The sequence below is a fragment of the Camelus ferus genome, chromosome 1, assembly GCF_009834535.1.
Source record: "Camelus ferus isolate YT-003-E chromosome 1, BCGSAC_Cfer_1.0, whole genome shotgun sequence".
Classification (NCBI taxonomy): domain Eukaryota; kingdom Metazoa; phylum Chordata; class Mammalia; order Artiodactyla; family Camelidae; genus Camelus; species Camelus ferus.
The window spans coordinates 68,245,288-68,264,745 of NC_045696.1; the positions used below are offsets into that span (position 1 = coordinate 68,245,288).

The 19,458-nt window shown below is 44.7% G+C and overlaps 2 long non-coding RNA genes across 2 annotated transcripts; one reads left to right on the forward strand and one right to left on the reverse strand.

Moving 5' to 3' along the window:
* Positions 1 to 2,767: 2,767 nt before the first annotated feature.
* Positions 2,768 to 6,276, forward strand: LOC116660885. Its single transcript, XR_004316632.1, has 3 exons — positions 2,768 to 3,173; positions 4,075 to 4,155; positions 6,214 to 6,276. It is a non-coding gene; the product is annotated as an uncharacterized LOC116660885 (long non-coding RNA).
* Positions 6,277 to 9,058: 2,782 nt separating this feature from the next.
* On the reverse strand, positions 9,059 to 13,783 carry LOC116664352. The gene is made up of 3 exons (XR_004320857.1): positions 13,727 to 13,783; positions 13,470 to 13,600; positions 9,059 to 9,279 (listed from the first exon to the last, which is right to left on the reverse strand). It is a non-coding gene; the product is annotated as an uncharacterized LOC116664352 (long non-coding RNA).
* Between the last annotated feature and the right edge of the window lie 5,675 nt (positions 13,784 to 19,458).

Genomic DNA, 19,458 nt, shown 5'->3' on the forward strand with positions numbered 1-19,458 from the left:
TCCCCTTTGGTAACCATAGTTTGTTTTCTATGTCCGTGAGTCTGTTTTTGGCTTGTAAATAGAATTTTTATCATTTTCTTTTTTAGATTCCACATATAAATGATATCATGTGATATTTCTCTTTCTCTGTCTGACTTACTTCACTTATTGTGATCATCTGCAGGTTCATCCATGTTGCTGCAAATGGCATTGTTTCCTTCTTTTTTATGACTGAATAGTATTCCATTGTATAAACATACCGCAACTGCTTTATCCAGTCATCTGTCATTGGACATTTAGGTTGTTTCCATGTCTTGGCTATTGTAAACAGTGCTGCTATGAACATTGGGGTGCAGGTGTCTTTTTGAAGTAGGGTTCCTTCTGGATACATGCCCAGGAGTGGGACTGCTGGATCATAGGGTAAGTCTATTTTTAGTTTTTTAAGATCCCAATAGCCTTTTGTACTATTGTTAATATTACACATACTCCTAATGCCAGAGTCGTCTGCTTACATGTTTCTTGAAGATAGATTCCCCATCAAGAATTTAGCAGATGCTCAGTAAACGTGTGCTGGACTCAGTGCAGCAAGGGCACAACTCATGCTTTTATCTGATTCCACCTTGTGGGTATGACTGTGAGCAGGTCAAGTCTGAGTCTTAGTTTCTTTCTCAGTGAAATGGGTGGGGTGGGGGAGGATAAATAAGAAAAATCGCCTCTGAGAGGTTTTCTGGCTCTACTGTCCATGATTTGAAAATTCTGGTCTCCTAGTAGAACACTGAGAGTTTATCATAACTCTTTAAAAACCAGGGTAAAGTTCTCATTTACATGTATGAAAGGGCCTGGTATTTCCTTCCCACCTCTAGTCTGTCACCTTTTTAAAAATGTGCACTATGTAGCATTTTGCAAATTCTCTGACTAAAGTTTCAAGAGGTTTGTGGGATTAATCAATTACCAGAAGTGTATACATTTTATCTTCCCTGGGGAATCAAACTCTTGAAGTGATTCTTTGAAAGGAATTTCTGACTGTATTTTCTGATAACTTTTGTCGACCTAGATGTCTGAGGAAAGGGTCATTGTGTAGCTGTGCATATCACGCCAGCATCTCTCTTCCTGCCAATGCAGCATGTTCCAGGCCGGGTACCACTTGTCCCAGGGGACCCATGCCCTGCCTCTGCTCCCTCTCTCTCTGCCCCTTGAGTTACAGATGTGAAATTCCCTGCATGAATGGGACTGAGTATCTCTCCCACTCCAAGAACACATTTATGAGATGCTAATAATGCACGACTGTGATCTTCGTAACCAGCCTATGAGGTGAGGCAGGACAGAGCTGATCGTCGACCCATTTTGCTGACAGAGCTGTGACTCAGACAGGTGGAGGGATTTGCAGAAGGCCGTGTGGCAAAGAAGAGCTTCTGAGTCTGGCCCAGTGGGATCCATTTATTCTCCACTGTTCTCCATTTCATTGGCTCCTTTAAAAATCATTTAGGTGGCTGTTTTATTGACTGGGTGCTCTGAGGCTTATTATCTGGTGACACTAGAAGTGGTGAATTCTAGCAGAAGGAAAGAAGGGGTCCTCACCCACTACTGATTTTGTGGTGCCAAATGGCTGCCTTCATTAATGAGGAGGGAAGTCAGATTAGTTAGAACTGTCCACTGGGGGTTTCTATCATTAGCATCCCACTTTGCCAGTAAAGGAGTTGTTGAAGCCTGAAGGAGGGCCTCCCTCTGAAAGCCTGAGAGGACATGAGCTGTAGGGCGAGGTGGGGGGACATCTCGGCACTCAGGGTCTTAGTGCCCTCCCTTTCCTTCTGCAGATCCAGCTCGGAGAGAGCACAGCTCACTGGTGCTCCCCTCGGAGACTAGGTTTCCATGCCTAAGAAATGGATATGCTAGACCCTTCCTGGCTTACCTCCGGGGGTGGTGGGGAGGGTCCCATGTTACCTGGAGGGGACAGTGTTCCAGAAACTGAAGGGACTGATGAACTCAAGCAGCATCATTTGTACTTGTTATTACACTTCCTCAACTCTCAATGGTCTTACTGGAGGGATGGAAGCCCAGACCAGTGTCCTTTTCCTAAAAGTGGCTCCAAGAAACGTTATGCAAGAGAACACACAGCATCCAGTATGAATAACCACGGCTCCTGCCCCACCTGCCTGTCAGAACCCTGTGGAGGATTAAGTTAGATCATGATGTAAGAGCGTTTTAAAATTATAACAATTGCTATTATTATGACATCCTTTTACCTCAAAGATTAAAAGGGGGCTCTTAATCACCTGAGAGAAATTTACTCAAACCCTCAGCAATGCTATTTATGTTATGGCCCTGCCTCATCTTGGGAGTAAAGAGTTTTACTTGGCTGAGAAGTCGGAAAGGGGCTGGGTTGAAACTCCTCTGCTCATATTTTGTTTCTTATACCTTTAGGGTGCTCTTTTTGAGTCAATGGCTCTAGCTTTCCATAACGACCTGTAACCTTCTGGCCCCTTGGCTCAAGCTGATCCCTGAGGACTAATTCCCTTTCTGAAGCGGGCTTTTTTGGTTTTCTCTCCTGTACCTGGGGAAAGACAGTTACTCTCAGAGATTAGAAAGACAAACTCCTCAGGAACCTAAAAAACATTTGAAGTGGATAGAGGTCAACCTTAGCTTAATAATGTCAAGTGAAAACAGATACATGCTTTTTATTTCCAAAGAGAAGTAGAGGCAGCTTATAGTATGGGATATGCATGGAGGATATAAAATTGTAAATAAAAAATTCAAGGCATAAAAATAGCAAGAAAACAAATATGTTACTTATGAGGCTTAATGAGTATATTATTGCAAATGAGCATTAAATAGAGCTCTGAGCTTCCTGGCAGGCAAGACAAAAAGTAAACATGATGACTTACATTATTTCCTTTTTTGAATTGAAAGGAGTGTCCTGATTGTTTGAATTTTTTTTTTTTTTCTGGTACTGATTTTGAAAACAAATTTCATACTGAGTAACCCTCAAGGGTAATGAATACGTCTTTAGCAAGAGTTTTACATATAATGCAGGAAAGTTCTTTTTATATTTCCATCTTGTTCCCCTTTTTGAACTCCAGGCTCATATTAACGACTACATTTCTTCCAGATGTTCCAGAGTCACCTCAAACAGAACATATACCAAACTGAACTGAACTTTCTGAAATTAGTTCATTTTCCTGTGTCCATTATTTCAGGTAAATCATCACATATACAAGCTGTCCTTGCCAGAAAAATCTCAGGTTTAGGTGACTCCTCGCCTAACTTCCAGCCCACGCCCAGTCGATCCTGAGACTCGGTCTCCTGGACTTTGCTTAAATTCTTCCTTTCTACTAGGATCACCACTATTTTAAGCCAGGACCTCACCGTCTTTCACCTGGGCCATTGCAATGGCTTTTAAAGCTGCCTTCTTATTATTTCAACCTGTTTTCCACACTGTCTCTCTAGAAACAGACCTATAAAAAAATGCAAACCTAAACTTTCTGCAAACTTTCCACAGGCTGCCTGTTGCCTTCACCGTGAAACCTCGGCTCTGGGCTTGGCCGATGAGCCCTTTCACCTGCTGAGCTTCCAGCCTCATGTGCTGCCACACCGCTCACAGATTCTCTAACCCGGGCTGCTCGTTTGCACAGCCGATTCCTTACACCTAGAAATCCCTCCTACTTTGCAAACCTGGTGCCCCCTATTCTGAGACGCTTTTCTGATCCCCTTTCAACACCCACCATAGTTGGGTTCTCCCTGCTCTGGATTCCCCAGGACCCGGCATATCTCAGTTATACTTACCACATGTGCTGCACGTGGTTTGCTTAGTTTCTGAGTTCTCCAAGGGTATTAACTCCTTAAAGACAGAAATGGAATCTCATTCAATCTAGATTTCCAACTCTATATGAGTGCCTGGCATGGCTGGAGGCTGATAAGTATCTGTTGGCTAAATGGGTGATGAGAAGATAGGACATGGTTTGTCCCGGGGGGGCCAAGTTCAGGATGTGTTCACTTGCGTACAGGCATCCATAGAGCTTTTTCTCTGAGATATCTGGAGGAGTCGGTGGATAGACAGTGCTTTAGATAAACCTCTCTGAAAGCATCTCTCCATGCTAGACTTTGGAGCTGGTGGCAGACGATGAATGATTTTGCTGTTTGCAGAGACCTCAGTGGCTGACTTTCTATGCACCCAACCAGGTAAATATGTACACTTTGACCGTCCTGTGTGTGTGGGGATGGGTAATATTCTATTAAGAGAAGAAAGAAGCCGAACCAGGAAGTGGATTATGACGGTGTCTCCCTGCCCACCCTGGGTTTCCCTCAAGAAGTACTGCTTTCTGTCACGACCTGGCACAGCATCATTGGAGAGCCTTTTCCTCGCTCCATCAAATTTCGCATCCTGTAGAGTTTTTGTCAAGTGCATCTGAATTAACTTGGGCACTTGTTTCAAGGGCAGATTCCCCAGGCCCTTCTCATCCCCCAAAAGATCCCCTGAATCAAAGATGGCCTCAAAGTTGCCTGGGGAACTTTATCAAGCAGGTCCCATTGCCTAGCTCCTTGGTGGTACTGTTCCAACTCTAGGTTGACAGAGATTGGGCTCAATCTTGTTTTCCACCTCCACGGACCATTTGGTGTGAAGGTTTGTGGGCACAAGCAATTTCCAACGGCCTGGGGCCAGGACAACAGAGCTGAGCTCCTCCGCGAGCCCCGGGGGCTAGTCCCTTTTTGTCACACAGACCCCACAGGAGAGCAGCTCCACTCATACTCCGGGGAGAGAATGCGAGCTCCTGTGCACAGTTGGCCAGCGCAGCATCGGTTGAGAAAATAATGTCCAGTAATCTGTTTTTGGAAGTAAATAATAATCATCCAAAGCCACGTAGGGTTTTGCTGTTCTCAAAACTCTTACATTTGCATTATTTCCTTTGATCTCACGGTAGCCCTGTGAGGCAGGCAAACCAGGGCTGTTCGCATTCTATAGATGAGAAACTGAGTCTCAGGGAAGGCAGGTGACTGGTCAGGTCACACAGGGGATGTTAACACAGGGTCCCAAGTTTCCTGACTCCATTTTTGTGCTGGGTCCCATTCCACCTTGCTAGCTGATCTCTCACTAGGTTTGAAAGTTGAGAAGGAGGAACGTGACTAAGGCTGATAGAACTTTATTTTAGGGCTCAACAATGTCCGTAAAGAAATTTGCAATTATGATTTGCTATAAAAATGCTAAGTAGAAGTTGAAATAAAAATAAGGTTCCCATTTCTGGATTGCCAGAGGAGCATTGTGGCTGGATGTTGACACTTGAGCCCCATGCAATAAGAAAGCATCCAAAGTTCATTATCCCAACCTAAGCCTTGAGCAGGTTTTCTGGAGCATGCTGAAGCCGGCTTCAGTCTCTAGTGAGAGCCGACTGTGGGCATCTTTTCCTCACTTCATGGTTTAGCGATGTCACATCGGTAGCCTGAAATGGCATGGTGCAAGAATTCACCCTATGGAAATCAGCAAATGCTACAGTTCAGGGCTTATCATCCTAGAGAACCCGTGGTTAAACATTTAGCAGTACACCCCTGCTTAGAAAGACCAATGACTGGCACAAACTGGGAATTTGAATGTTCTCCTCTGTCATCTGCGTGGGACTGTCTTCCTTGCTGATTTTGCTTCTAACCACAAGTCATACCCCATTCATGGGATGATGCCATTCCTTAAACAGGAGACTTTCCAACTGAGCTTGCAAAATCATGACAGATAGATTTCTACTAATAGTCCCTTGTGTTGGTAGAGTTTGTAATGTTTTTCCATCCCTCATCACTTCTGAGCTTTGTGTGGTCTGTGGGGCAGATATCTTCTCCTCTTGGTAGAGAGGAAGGACCTGAAGATTAGACAAGGGCTGTGACTGCTCCCAGAGTCATAGACCTAGCAATGGCAGACAGGGGCTTGAATGGGGTCTTCTGCCTCCTTGTTCTGTGCTCTTTCCCTGGTACCAGGCGCCCTCCTTCACTGAGGACAATTGCAATAGCTGCAGCTCAGCCCTGTCTGAGGCACAGAGGAGGGCTGCCTAGATGCAGTCTGGGGTGGACTATTTTTCTTAGCCCTTAAAGGACAGACAAGCTAGCTTGGGAGTATCTGCAAACAATGGCTAGCCCTACTTTACTGATCCCGTGCAAGGAAAGGGCATCTACTTTCATTCCCCTTACTCTTGGTCCTCTCTCTGATTCCTTTAAAAACATTGGTGCAGACCGTGTGTTTTTAGGTCCTGCTCTCAGCAGGAATTTGGAGCCTCGAGTGACCGGCATTAATGCTCTGCTTCCCCTCTTGCACAACTCCCGGCTTCTCTACCGCCCAGTGATGGAATTATTGATTGGAAAGCATTTCACAACACATTTTCAAAACATGCTGAAGGTCAAGAATTAATGACTCATGGGCAGTCACATTTTTTTCTGCTGTGGCCCCTGTCTGTTATATCAGTGAGGCTGGTTAATGGAAGTTATGGAGGAAACTGAGATAAACATTAACTCTGTCCAACCCTGGCCAGCAGGACATTCAGTGGCTTGAAAAAATAATTCGTGATTGTCTATTCAGTGCTTGATCTGCTGAATCACTTGGTTTTTCATACTAAGACTCTTGAAGAATATAAGATGGGAAGTAAAGGATTTCAGTGCTGATTTTGCCATCAACTTGTCCCAGAGGGTCAGAGTACTAGAGAGGTACTCAGCTGAAGAAAAAATCTTGACTGCTATTGGGAGACGGGGTGGGACTTGCTGCTCTGATAGTCCGTGATCATACATCAGTCCTTCAGAGAACAAAGAGATAACCCCTGATCCTGATGCAGTCTTGTAGATAATTATTCACCTGTCTGCTCAAGGCCAGTAAGGGCTCTCTTTGGGACAGTGTGGAAGAATGCCTAGCACAGGCACAGAGATTTCCAGACCTGGAGACCAAAGATCTGGGTTAACTCTCAACTTTGCCCTGAATGATTTGCATACACTAACAAGTTGCTAGACCTGTTAGAGCCTCAGTTTCCTCACCTGAGAAATGGGTACATTGACAAATGCTTTCTTTCAGAAGGCTGTTTCAAACATCAAGTTGATATAATGTGTGTGAACTTTTTTTGATACAAACTCTAATGTATGCAAAGACCTACTGTATGGTTCTACATGGGCTGGTTAAAAGGTTTCGGGGAAAAGAATATCAAGGTGATTTTTTTCCTTCTTGATATGAAAATTTTTTTCTCACTTTTTTTTGCCTAAAATAACCTAATTTGCAGAATTAGAATTTCTGAATGCCTTTTCAGGAACAATTACGGACCTGAAAATCTCTTAATAGTTCTTCTGTAGGTGTTTATACTCTAAATACCCTGAAAGTCGTTTAATTCTGATATAACATCATCACAGAAATAAGTTTGATGAATTTGAAGTAATTTGTGGTGTCTGCACCTCCTTTACTTACCAGCAGAGCCCCTCCCCATATATACACCTGCAAATTCACGCTCTCCAAGCTAGTGTGGGCAGCACCACCCCTCCTCACTCCTGATGAGAACAAGCCAGTAAAAAAGGAAGCAAATTCAGTTATGTAAAGCACATTCTCAGTGAGGAAAGGCAAGCATGTGTTTTGCCTTGACTGAAATTGCCTTGTCCCACCAGTTGGCCCCCTTGTCGGGACACATCAGAACTTCTGGGGACCTCGGCAGCCACCACTCTCCCCTCTCACTGTACAAAAGAGCCACGAGCTGAAAAGTAACTTCACCAGGCTCGCATGGCCAGCTTGGGGCAGAATCGGGATTCAAGGACCTGTCACCTGACTTCTCCTGCCTCCCTTCTCCATTACATCAGATGTGGAGAGAACACGGAGAACCTAAAAGAAGAAAGAAGAAAAAAATAGATCCTGCTTGAATATCTTGGGCTTCTGGTTGTAAAGGACAATTTTATGATCAGCAGCAATGCTGCCTCAAAAGCGACAGTGGCTAGCTTGAATGAACTTATGTAATAAACACTTAACACAGAACATGTGGCATCAAACACCTGCTAGATCTGAGTGTTGGCGCCAAAGCTGCTTTCACTGTCAAAGAAAAGAAGGGGGAAAGGAACTTGGCCGAACAAAGCTGGCAGACTTTTCACGAGAAAATTCAGAGGTAATTTCTGGAGGAACAGGAACACATTTCCAAAGGCTTTTAAAAATGTATTTAAATGTGAGTGTGTGAATTTAGTAGTTAAAGAAGTGAAGGTCACTGAGGACCACCTGGTGCCTAAGAGTCCTGGAAGCCTCAAGGTAGGCAGGCTCAGAGGTTGCCCAGAGCGATGTCTGAGGCTGCTGATTTCAATCTAGGTTCCCACACAAACACATACCAAAGCCCTTGTGCTTCTTGCTGGAATCTCTTCTCATTACCAGAACAAAGTCAGAGAGGGAGGGGCCCCTCGTCTCTCAAACTGAGTCTAACCATGCAAAATGGATTCTTTGGCTTGTTTTGGAGGTCAACCTACATCAACAGAGCAGGACAGTTGCCCAAATGCATGGTCTCTTCCCTTTGGCTACCCTCAAATTTTTGAACAGCAAGATCTGTTCATTTTTGCACTCGTTTAATAGTTATTGTTGGGGGAGCACCGGACTAGACAGCCTGTCAGATGTGCAGGTGGAACAAGCTTTCTGAAACTCAAGTTTCCTCACCTGTAGGATATGATTCCTCATCTGCCTTGTGGACCTCACCAGCTGCTTCAGGCATCATGTGAATGACACACGGAAGGGCTCTTGCAACGGGAAAGCCTGCTGTGAGTGTGAAGGGCTGTATGTGAATTTTCCTGATTGGCTCTCTTATGGGCTCCCAGGGTCACACAGAACTGTTTACATTCCTTTCACATCTTCTTGAGTCAATCATGTAATTGAAGACTCAGGCCCTGTCTTCTAAGTTTTCCTCATCACCTACATTTACATACTACCTTTTACATTAAATAAGTAAAATACCTCAAAATCTTGTCACTTCTATTTTTGTTTATCACTTGACCCAAAGACATAAGACTTTACAGAAAAGATGAATAAATAAAAAAGAAAGGCAGACTTGTGAGATTCTTCTTATCTTTCTTTCTTTATATCCACCAGGGGAATTTTTTTGCCCTTGCACAAAAGTCAGGTCCCACGAAACCGTGAAATAGGTGTTTTCATCTCTTTCCTTTTTCAGCTGATGGGCTGGATATCTTTCCAGGGATTCCGTGTCAGAAATCAAATCCAACAAGTGGGAAGTTTGACTTGATTCAGGACAGTCTTGCCAAACAGCCAAGCAGACAGTGAAGTCAGGTCAATTAGAAGAGGCCACAAAAATGAAGCTTTTAATAGATGCCCTGTATATTTGGAGCAGGAAAGGGCTTCAGTCAGTAGCAGTTGTTATTAATAAAATATAGAAAAAAAAAGAAATCATCACCATCACCATCATCATCATCATCAGGCAAACCCTGAAATGTCTTCACTGACACAGAAGACAGGAGACCTACATAAACACACCATTGCCCTAGGAAGGCCTTTTATCAGTGCCTAAGCAAGTTATATGCCCATGGTCTCTTTTAGGCCGTGTTGTAGAAAGAAAAACAAAAAAACTTCGGCACTTATTTTAAAATTTAGGATAGGAGGGATAATCTTTAACAGAACGTAGAAAATGCTCCATCAGATCAAAACAAACAAGCAAACAGAAGCAGGTCAGTCCTCTTTTTGGCACTGGGCAGGACCATATGCTTCCAGAGATGAGAATTTAAAAATAGCCTGTCACACAGCTCACACTGTAGCCCTGGGACCTGGTGGGGGTGGGAAGGATTGCCTCACACTTCATAATAGTGACACTTCACATTTATACCAGCCTCTCCTCAAAGAACCCAGAGTCCTCTCCAGTTATTTACTTTTCTTTAAAAAAAAAATCAAATCCTCCTGGAATTCTTCAAGTTGAGTAGGAGCTGGTACAATTCTTCCCACTTTACAGAGAAGATGACTGAGATATCGAAAGGTAAAGTCACCAACTCAGGATTACAGAGTGACTCAGGGGTTAGTCTTGTGCTATTCATAACACACAGGGCTGCCAAGTGCAGCAATATCCTGGGCTGTGAGAGCCACGAGTTCATAGGATATTGCACAAAAAAGAGAGACAGTTGCTTCTCATTGCCTCTGTTTTGAAATGCACTTGCCCTTTATTTTAAGCATTGCATCAGTTTCCAATTTTAAGGCAAGTTGCTTATAAGCCACGGTGACCTATGTTTGCAGACCAACTTACAGAGGCATTATAATAATGTCATTTTTCACATGTCCGTACTTCCTTGCACTTGAGACGGTTTACCCTCACCATCGCATCAGGTGTGTGTAACGAGCTGTAATTTAGGTGGGGCCAGGGCTATGACGACGGCAAACAGAGGCTCAGGGTGTGAGGGAACTTTCTCACCTGGTGAGTGCAACAGACACACACAGAAACCCCAGTCTTTTCTCTGCACGTCTGAGGTGTTTTCCTGCCCCAAGCTGAGCCCTTCATCTAAGCGATGTGGTAAGACTGGCTGCTGGGTGTGTGTTACCAGGAAAACCAACCCTCTCTGTGCTCAGGTTGGACTCTTCCACCCCGTTTGGTGCCCAACCCTCAGTTTCTAATTGGTTGCAATAACCCTGAAGGAGGGAATCCTAGATGTGGCAAAAACCAAGGGAAATCAGTAATTAGCTCCATTTCTGGGGGAAGGAAATCTCTCGTCATCCTGGTAGGTCCAGGCAGACGGTCCGGATATATGTGGAGTCCAGTGATGTGTTACTGACTAGCCGTAACCCCTATTTCAACCATAACTCCCTCTGCTCTGTATCATAACCACTTTCCAAACTCTCTAAATTCCCTTGCTGCTTTCCCCTTCATTGGGCAAAACCCCAGTCCTGGTGAAATGTAATTATCTTCTCTCTCCTTTTTTGCTTGCAACTTAGCAGCAGAATGCTATGCTGTACACCAGAAACTGACACAGCATTGTAAACTGACTATACTTCCATTAAAAAAAAAAAAAAAGAACATTGCAGATCATTCCGACCAGCCTGCTTTAAATTTATGACCACGACCCTCAAATGGACCCTGCCAGGGTCCCTAGGATGCTTCTAGCAAATAGACTTTTTCAGTATCTGGATCAATTTTTTCATACCTTTGCCTCCCTCCTTTAAATTCTTTCTCTTTCTTTCTTTCTTTCTTTCTTTCTTTCTTTCTTTCTTTCTTTCTTTCTTTCTTTCTTTCTTTCTTTCTTTCTTTCTTTCTTTCTTCTTCCTTCCTTCCTTCCTTCCTTCCTTCCTTCCTTCCTTCCTTCCTTCTTTCTTTCTTTCTTTCTTTCTTTTACTTTAATTTTTAGTTTATTTACTTATTTTTATTGAAGTGCAGTCAATTACAATGTGTCAGTTTCTGGTGCACAGCACAATGTCCCAATCTTGCATATACATACATACATTTGCTTTCATAATTTTATGCCTCCCTCCTTTAAGTCTCCACCATGCTTCACCCTCTCCATCCCCCAGAAAGATGATCTTCCTTTTTTGCTGTCAGAGGAAATTATTCTATTTTTCCACCACCAACTCCTTATCTCACCGGCATCTGTACCCACGTATGCTGCCTCCTCCTGTTAAGTGGGAGCCGTGTCACAGCCCCTAAGGTCAAGTCTCCCATGTATCCTCTGGATCCTGTCTTCCTTGCGTGTGCTTCTCTCCTGCAAAGTCACTTTCTCTTATCCTGTTACATCCATTCTATCAGAGTACAGATATGTCTGTATCACAACTATTGTAATAGCCATTAAAAAACAGTAACAACTCTCCCTTACCCTGCATATCCTCACAGCTACCACCCCATTTCTCTGATGCCTTTACAAAAAACCTTCAAAAAGTAAGATCTACATTTCCTGTTTCCCTTCGTTAACTCTCATTCTCTTCTCCACAATGCTCCAGACTTCTTCTGATCCTGTCACTCCACTTAACAGCCCTTATCAAGGTCACCACGTGATGGACTTGTTTCTAAAGCCAAAAGGTGCTCAACTAACTGGACTCTTCAGTAGAAATCGATATGGTTGCTCCTTTCTTCTTCTTTGAATGTCTCCTTCTCCAGGCTTCTGTGATTCTGCCCTCACCTCATTTGCCCTTACCTTCTTGTCCCCTTGTCAGGCTCTTCCTCCTCTACATTAAATTTTGGAGTACTCTGGGGTTCTTGTCTCAATTCTGTCTTACTTTTCCTAGATAAATTCATAGAGTCCCATGGCTTTAATGTATTATCTTTATGCAGATAACTCCAAATCTCTGTTTTCATCTGACTTCTCCCTTGAGCTCCAGCCTTGGTAACTCTAATTGAATATCTAATAGGTATTGAGCACAAACCATGACTCAAACCAAACAATTGATTTATCCTTCCCCCTCCGTTAGCTCCTCCTCCCCAAGTCTTCCCTGGCACGGTCGGTGGTCTTGAGCCTTCTAGCTATTTGCTCAGGGTCAACAACTGAATCATTCTAGTTATCTGTATTTCCCTCAAACCCCATGTTTAATCCACCAGCAAGTCCTATTGACCTTACATCTAAAATATATGTCAGTTTAAGCTTTTTTTCATCGTCTCCACTGCTTATTCTAACTGCCATCATATTCTTCCTGTCTAGACTTTTGCCTTCATCGTTTTCCATACATACATCATTCCATCGCAGGAATGATGTTTCTAGAATCATAATTACAATGTCACCTCTCTGCCAGCTCCTCTTACCATGACCTGTAAAGCCCCACAGGACCCATCCCCTGACTACCTGTCTAGCATCTTCTCCTTCCACTCTCAGCCTTGCCCACAACGTTCACCGGCCTTTTTCTCGCTCAAACTCTCTAATGCTTTCCAACCTGGGGACCTTTACACCTGCTTTCCCCTCTGTTAGATGCTCTTCTTCCTGATCTCCAGTGACATTTGGGCCTCAGCACAAATCTTAGCATTCCCTGAGAGCAACCTCACCTGACCAACATTGCTAAGGTGTTCTCCCTAGGGCCAAGTAAGTAGTGTCCCTCCCGCCTCCCCCCACCTCTGCCCCCGAATAGAAGCGTTCTCATTTAGGTTGAATTTGGGTGAATTATACCCTCGACTTTTATAGTGAATTGGTATAAAAACTGATATTGAAGTTTGTGACTACACTGTCCCTCATGCTTTAGAGGACATGATTTGCCATGTCACTCAGTGCCCTTTCTATAAAGCCCTATTCGAGGAATTCTTTTAAGTCTAAGGGCTGACAAGTCTTTGTTTCCCTTGAGGAACTGGTAATGACATGCTGACTTTATTCTTTTAGCTTTGCTAACACAAAACCCAGAGCCAAAATCTTGGCTGAATTATTGCAGATGTATAAAGCTATAGGACCTGGTTATCTGTCTAGACAGCAGTGGCCAGTAGAACGTTCTACAATCATGGCCATTGGCCATATGTGGCCACTGAGAACTTGAAAGGTGGATAGTGAACCTGGGAAGCCAATATTTTTTGTTATATTTAGTTTTAATTAATTTAAATTTAAATAGACATACGTACCTGGTGGCTACCACATTGGACAGCATGCACCTGGATATACTATGGTCTCTTTCTAAGATATTAGAATTTATTTTTATGCATGCCGCATTATTGGTTATTGTATTTCTATAAGTTGCCTTTATCCTTTGGGGCTGGTAGAAAAAAAGAAAAGAAGAAAACACATTTACGTGAGTAATTGAGTTGACAGGGCAAGTCAGTATATTTACAGCCATAGGTGACACGGTCAGTGTCTGCAGACAGTGAGTTTTCAGTCCTACCTCTCTTCAGGAGCTCTGTGGGAAGGGCATGAACAGCAAGTCTGAGCTCTAGGTTTTAGTTTTCATTTTGCTGTTGAACATGGCGTGTGACTCTGAGTGAACCAGATATTCAGTACGTTCATACGTAAAATGGGACTTCTGGATCGATGACTCGGTGCTTTCGGCATCTGGGATGCCAGATACGTAGCGCTGCACCTGTTCCCATCCTTTCTGAAGCCGAGGAAGCTGGCCTTCCGCTACCTACTTGGAATATAAGGCATACCTTCGGGAGGTGATTTCACTCATGACTATGCCTAAGGCAGGGTCACTGGTAACCAATTAAAAACAAATATGAATAGTCCCATCTTCAAAGCGTCTTCAGGGAAGGAGAGCCCACCCTCAGTACTTAGGTATTTGGATTTTTTTTAATGCAGACTGAGGTGTCATTTCTTTTATTATATAAAAGTATAGGACTGAAATCAGAAGACTTGGGTTCTAATTCCATCTCAGCTACTAACTCGCTCTGTGACTTTGATCAAGTCAGTTTCCTTTTCTCTCAAATGGAGAGGACTGAACCAAATGACATTTAATTTCCTGTCTCACACTAGCCATAACAATAATAGCTAACATTTATCAAGTACTTAGAGTGAGCCGAGGTGCACTACCTTATTCAGTCTTATGCAGGTTGATAATACTACTATTTCCATTTTCCAAGACAGAAGAAACCAAACTTTGGTGTTCCCCAAGAGCTGGCAAATGGTGGATTCTCTATCTGAATCCCATGATCTGGTTTCAGGACCCACTTTTTCATCTGTTCTACCTTCTCCAAAATTTTGTGCTTTTCCATAAGCCAGAATACCATTGCTTTTCTGGCTAGATAAGGAGTTGTCTTAATCCTTTCAACCAAAGATTCCCAAATCTGAAACTCCAAAGGGCACAAATATTGTCTTCTTAGTCCTTGGAGTGACCAGAATCAATGGATTGGTTGCCACCATTTTCCCAGTATGCTGTACAAATACTATCACTTTCTAAGGATGCTGTGATACGAAAAATATTGGGAAGCATGTGGGCTGAGAAGTATATCATGACTCACTAGAAGGGTTTAGCTTGGACTTTTCACAAGTCATATCACACACATTTTACAAGATCCTATCAGGAAGGGATGCTCTGTCCCACAGATTCCAACCATCACAGCCTGAGATGGGGGTGTCACAGTCATTCCTGTATCTCCAACATGTCCATCTCAGAACCTGGCCCTAAGCTAATTCTCAGCATAGAAGTTACTTTTCTGGTTGATAGAACAGCATCCCTATGTTGGCTGGAATCCTAGAAAGTTAGAGCCAGAAGAAGTTTAGAAATTTTAAGTCTGACCCAAATTGGGTAGAGAATTTTTTCAAGGTCAGTGTCAAAGTTGGAACTAAAACTCTGGTTTCTCTCACTCCCAGTCCAGGGCCCTTTTCCTACCCCCATCCCCCAGACTGATCATCAGAACTGCTTTTTGGGGGAGATGAGGCAGAGAAAACATAACTGAAATTTTATCTTGTCTCTGCAGATGTCAGGAGCGATGGAGCACCAGGGGTAGGAGAACCTACTTCCCCTGGCTCCTTCAAAGGCCACAGCCCCATGAGAACCATTCAGTCTAGCCTGAGCCACAGGCTGGGAGGCCACAGCAGTGCACAGGAAAGTGAGGGGAAGTGGAAACGTGCGAGCAGACGGCTCAAAGCAACGGGCTCACCACCGGAAAAAAAAATAAAAATAAACACGCTCAGAAATAGTGTAACTGATATGCAAAGAAGATCAAAACAAGGGTTTTAAAATATCCCGGCTGCTTTAGAGGAGGTGGGGGCGGTAAATGAAGTGAGGTTACAAATGTGTGTCAGGGGAAGGGGGCGATAAGAGAATGGTTTGCTGCAGCCTATTAGGCCATGGGAACCTGGAACTCAAGGGTATTTCAAATGAAACTGTGGGAGGTGTAAATCCCTACGGGTAGCTCCAGGGCAGGCATGGGCTTGGGAGTGAGAGCCCCAGAGTCCCTCCACCCTGAGCTCCTCCCTCCCTGACCCCCTTGCTGTTCCTTGAGACTCTGCCCCATTTGTAGTTGTGGATATTTCTCCTGGGACACGTCTCAGACCAGCCAGCAGAGGAAGCACCCAGAAGTCCACCCAACTTGGCTGAACTTTAAGGCCCAAGTAGCAGTTTGGAACCAACATTCCAGGGTTAAGGGCAGGGGCTGAGCAAACTCGTGGAAGACAGCTTCCCCAATCTCACAAAGTGTAATTCCCTTTCCTTTCAGTGTGTTGTGAAGAACTGCAGATACGCACTCTCCCCAAAGGTTTTATTTTGAAACTGGCTCCTGAAATGGGAAACCCAGAGGTTAATGATGCCCGTGCTGGCTGTTTATAGCCTCCCTCTGCCAATGTAACAATCCCTAATAATAGTTCAAGGATCATGGGACATTTTCAGCATCAGAAGGCCATCAGTCATCAGCGTAGGTGGGGAACATATGATTCTCTATAGATCCAAATGGTCTCATAGATTTTAACAGAGGTAAGACGCGGGCAGGAGTGGGGAGGAAGGGGTGGCCTGGGCTTGGAAATTAACCACCTCTCCTCTAGGTCTAGCATTTATACTTATGCAGAACATTCACATCTATTACCCAGTGAGATGGGCCAGGCAGGGGAAATCACCCCCGTTTTCCAGTTGAGAATACTGAGGCTCCAAGCTGAATGGCACAAGGATGCCACTGGTGACCCATAGTGCTGTGTGTTCATTCTAGGTCTCCGAGGACCTAGAGATGGGAATCAGGCCCCTTTGATCTGAACTTGAGCCATCCCTCTCCACCCCTTCCTTCTCCACCCTACTGTTCCTCCTCATTCTCTGAGAAAAGCAGTGCATTAAATACTTAAGCTATGGAATAGAAGATTTTTACTTTTGAGCCAACATTTTTTCCGGTGTTTCTGACTTGTTTAAGGCAAATCCTATCCCAAATTTTCTTGAAACTGATATTTAGTAGAGAACTACCAATAGATGCACGTGATTGATCCTCCTCTGATGTGCAAAGCCCAGCCCTGGGCTGGGCTGAGGTGGGAAACGGCCACATATAGGTCCATCCTGCCTGATACAGGCTCTCTCTGAGACCACGAGAGTACCGTGGCTGACACAAACTAAGGAATGTCGCAAGGGAGAGTTCGTTGTGGGCTGAGGGTATCCAGGGAAACTTCCAGCAGGAGGTAGCCCTTGATGAAGCAGCATCTTGAAGGCTAGATCTGGGTTGAAGTGTGGGGAGGGAGGTCCCGGAAAGCCACAGGATAAAGGTCCAAAGGTTTAAAAAGTGCAGAGGACATTCAATTAGACCCGCCAGACAGAAGCAGTGGGAATAATACTGAGGGGACACTTTGAGGTCACTCTGGGGAGGGCTTTGAAGGACCAGCCGAATCATTGGCATTTTATCCTGTAGGCATGAGGAATCTCTGAAGCTCCGTGAATGTGAGAGTCTTCTGAGAAAGACGGTGATCCAGAAAGCTCCTTTTAGCTGACTGTGCAAAATGGATACTGTTGAGAGTGTCTGGGAGAAGATAGATTACCAGGAGCACTGGACTTGGAGTCAGGAGGCTGACTCCACAGTTTTCTATGTCAACTTGGTCAGATCATCCCCAGATAGACACATAAATATATATGATTATCTCCTCTCCATTGTGAAAACCTGCCATGCCCACCCCTCAGGGAGGTCCTGGACATCACACACAATGAGGTTAAAGTGCTTTGTAAATGATAAAACTGCAGAGCAAACTTAGGGGGAGATAACCCCGGCTGGCGGGGTGTGGTGGGAGCATGAGGAGGTTAGAGGCCCTGGGGTTGGGGGTGGGGGAAAGTTTGGTGAGTGGCCAGTTTCCATTTGGGGGGCATCTTCCCTCTGGAGAGATATCCTTTTTCCTCCCTGGCCCATCCTGTGTCACCTGGCACAGACTGGGGGGCCAGCAGAAGATGGGGGCATGTCGAGCTCACAGTCAAGAGCCAAAGATCAAAAGACCCTTGGGTTCCTCGTAACTTCCTCAAGGGAAAGAAAAAAATACCCAAGTAGCTCTTCAATCTTGAACTTGAAATAAGAATAAACAGTTGGGTTACTGTTTTGCAGAGTTGCCGAGTAATTGTGGAGGACAAGGAAGAGTCAGTTTGCACAAGGTGGTTGGTTACTCAATGGAAAGGTCTTGCCAGTGGAGGTGTCCGGGAAGGTGCAAGCAGAAGTCAGCTTGGCTGCTCACTGGGAGGCAGGCCTTGACCTTGTAGGGAAGAGGGTTCACATGGACGAGTGGGATGAAAACTGCTGAATTGTGACTGGGTTAGGAGGGTTAGGAGAGAACCATCTGGGCTTTCGGCCAGCCCTGGGCTTCCAGTGGAAGCATTTCACAACCTCCTCCTTTCTCTGTGGGTTATGTCCTTGGATGGAACAGCCAGTGGGGGCTTCTTGGGTGAATGAAAAATGCACTGGACTGGAGACCAGAGCTCTGTGTACCAGGCTTGGCTCCATCATTGCCTGGTGGTGTGACCCTTCCTCTTGGGGCCAGAGTTAGACTAGACTGCATGATCACTGGGGCTTCCTTCAAATGTAGGCTCCTGGGAGGTGTGGGATGGGCCAGCCTGTCTCTTCAGATTAGAACTCAGAAGAGACAGCTACTGTAAGTGAACTGACCTACAGCCCAGAGCCACGGAGTTTTGGGACCTGGTTTTAGCTCTGGCCATGACAGCAACACAGGGAATTTCAAATGAGGCCAGCTTGGGGCAGAGGAAACTGTGTGCCTGCCAACCAAGGCTTGCAGTTCAGATGAAGCAGAAAGCTGGGACCCCTTTGAGTTCACCCGCAGCGAGATTTGGAGCTCCATGTAACCAGAAGGAGAGTCTTCCAGTCAATTCCAAGTACAAAGGCAGCATCTACCCTTTGAGCTTGGAAGAGAATAAGCCACAGATCATTTCCCTCCCACTCCCGTCTTCCTTCCCCAAGTCTCAGAAAATAGGACCTCTTCCCTGCCCCTTCTCCCATTTGCCAAGCAGATTCCCGGTGATAAATGCAGCACTTCGTCCCCTGTACTCACTTCCTCTGTTCTTTCTCATAACCAAGACCAGCGCTGGTCCAGGCTTCGAGAAGTGGATGTTAGGGCATGAGGGCAAAGTTCACTGAACTGACCTGTCAGTCCCTTTGGCTGCCCAGGCTGTGCTGCGTGTCCATCCAGGCAGAGTCCAATGGTGATTGGCTCTGTCTCATTATTTCTGAAGAGGGACCCATTACCCCCAGGCATCTCAGGATCACCATGGATTTTCTCTGGCCTTCCATCTATGGTCCAGAGGAACATTCGAATAAAAGAAACCTTTACTGAGCACCTATGAAATGCTAGAATCCATTTTTAGATGAGACAGAGGTAGGTCCATCACAGTCTCTGTTTGCAAAGAGGGAGTAGAAATAAGTGGAAAAATCACTGTGAAATCGTGCAGAGCATGGGGATAGCCACAGGACAGGGAAGCTTCAAAAGAAAGAAAACTAGTACTTGGTTGCGAGATCATAGAAGGCTGTGTGGAGGAAATGGCTTATGACAGAACAAATCACCGACATTATTATGATTATGGTTATTATTATAGCTAACTTTTGTTCAGCTCTTACTATGTTCTAGGTACTGTGCTAAGCCCTTGTATGTTATCTTAATTCTTCTTCATGAAAGCCCTGCCCTCTTAGGTAGCATCATTTTGTAAATGAAGACCCT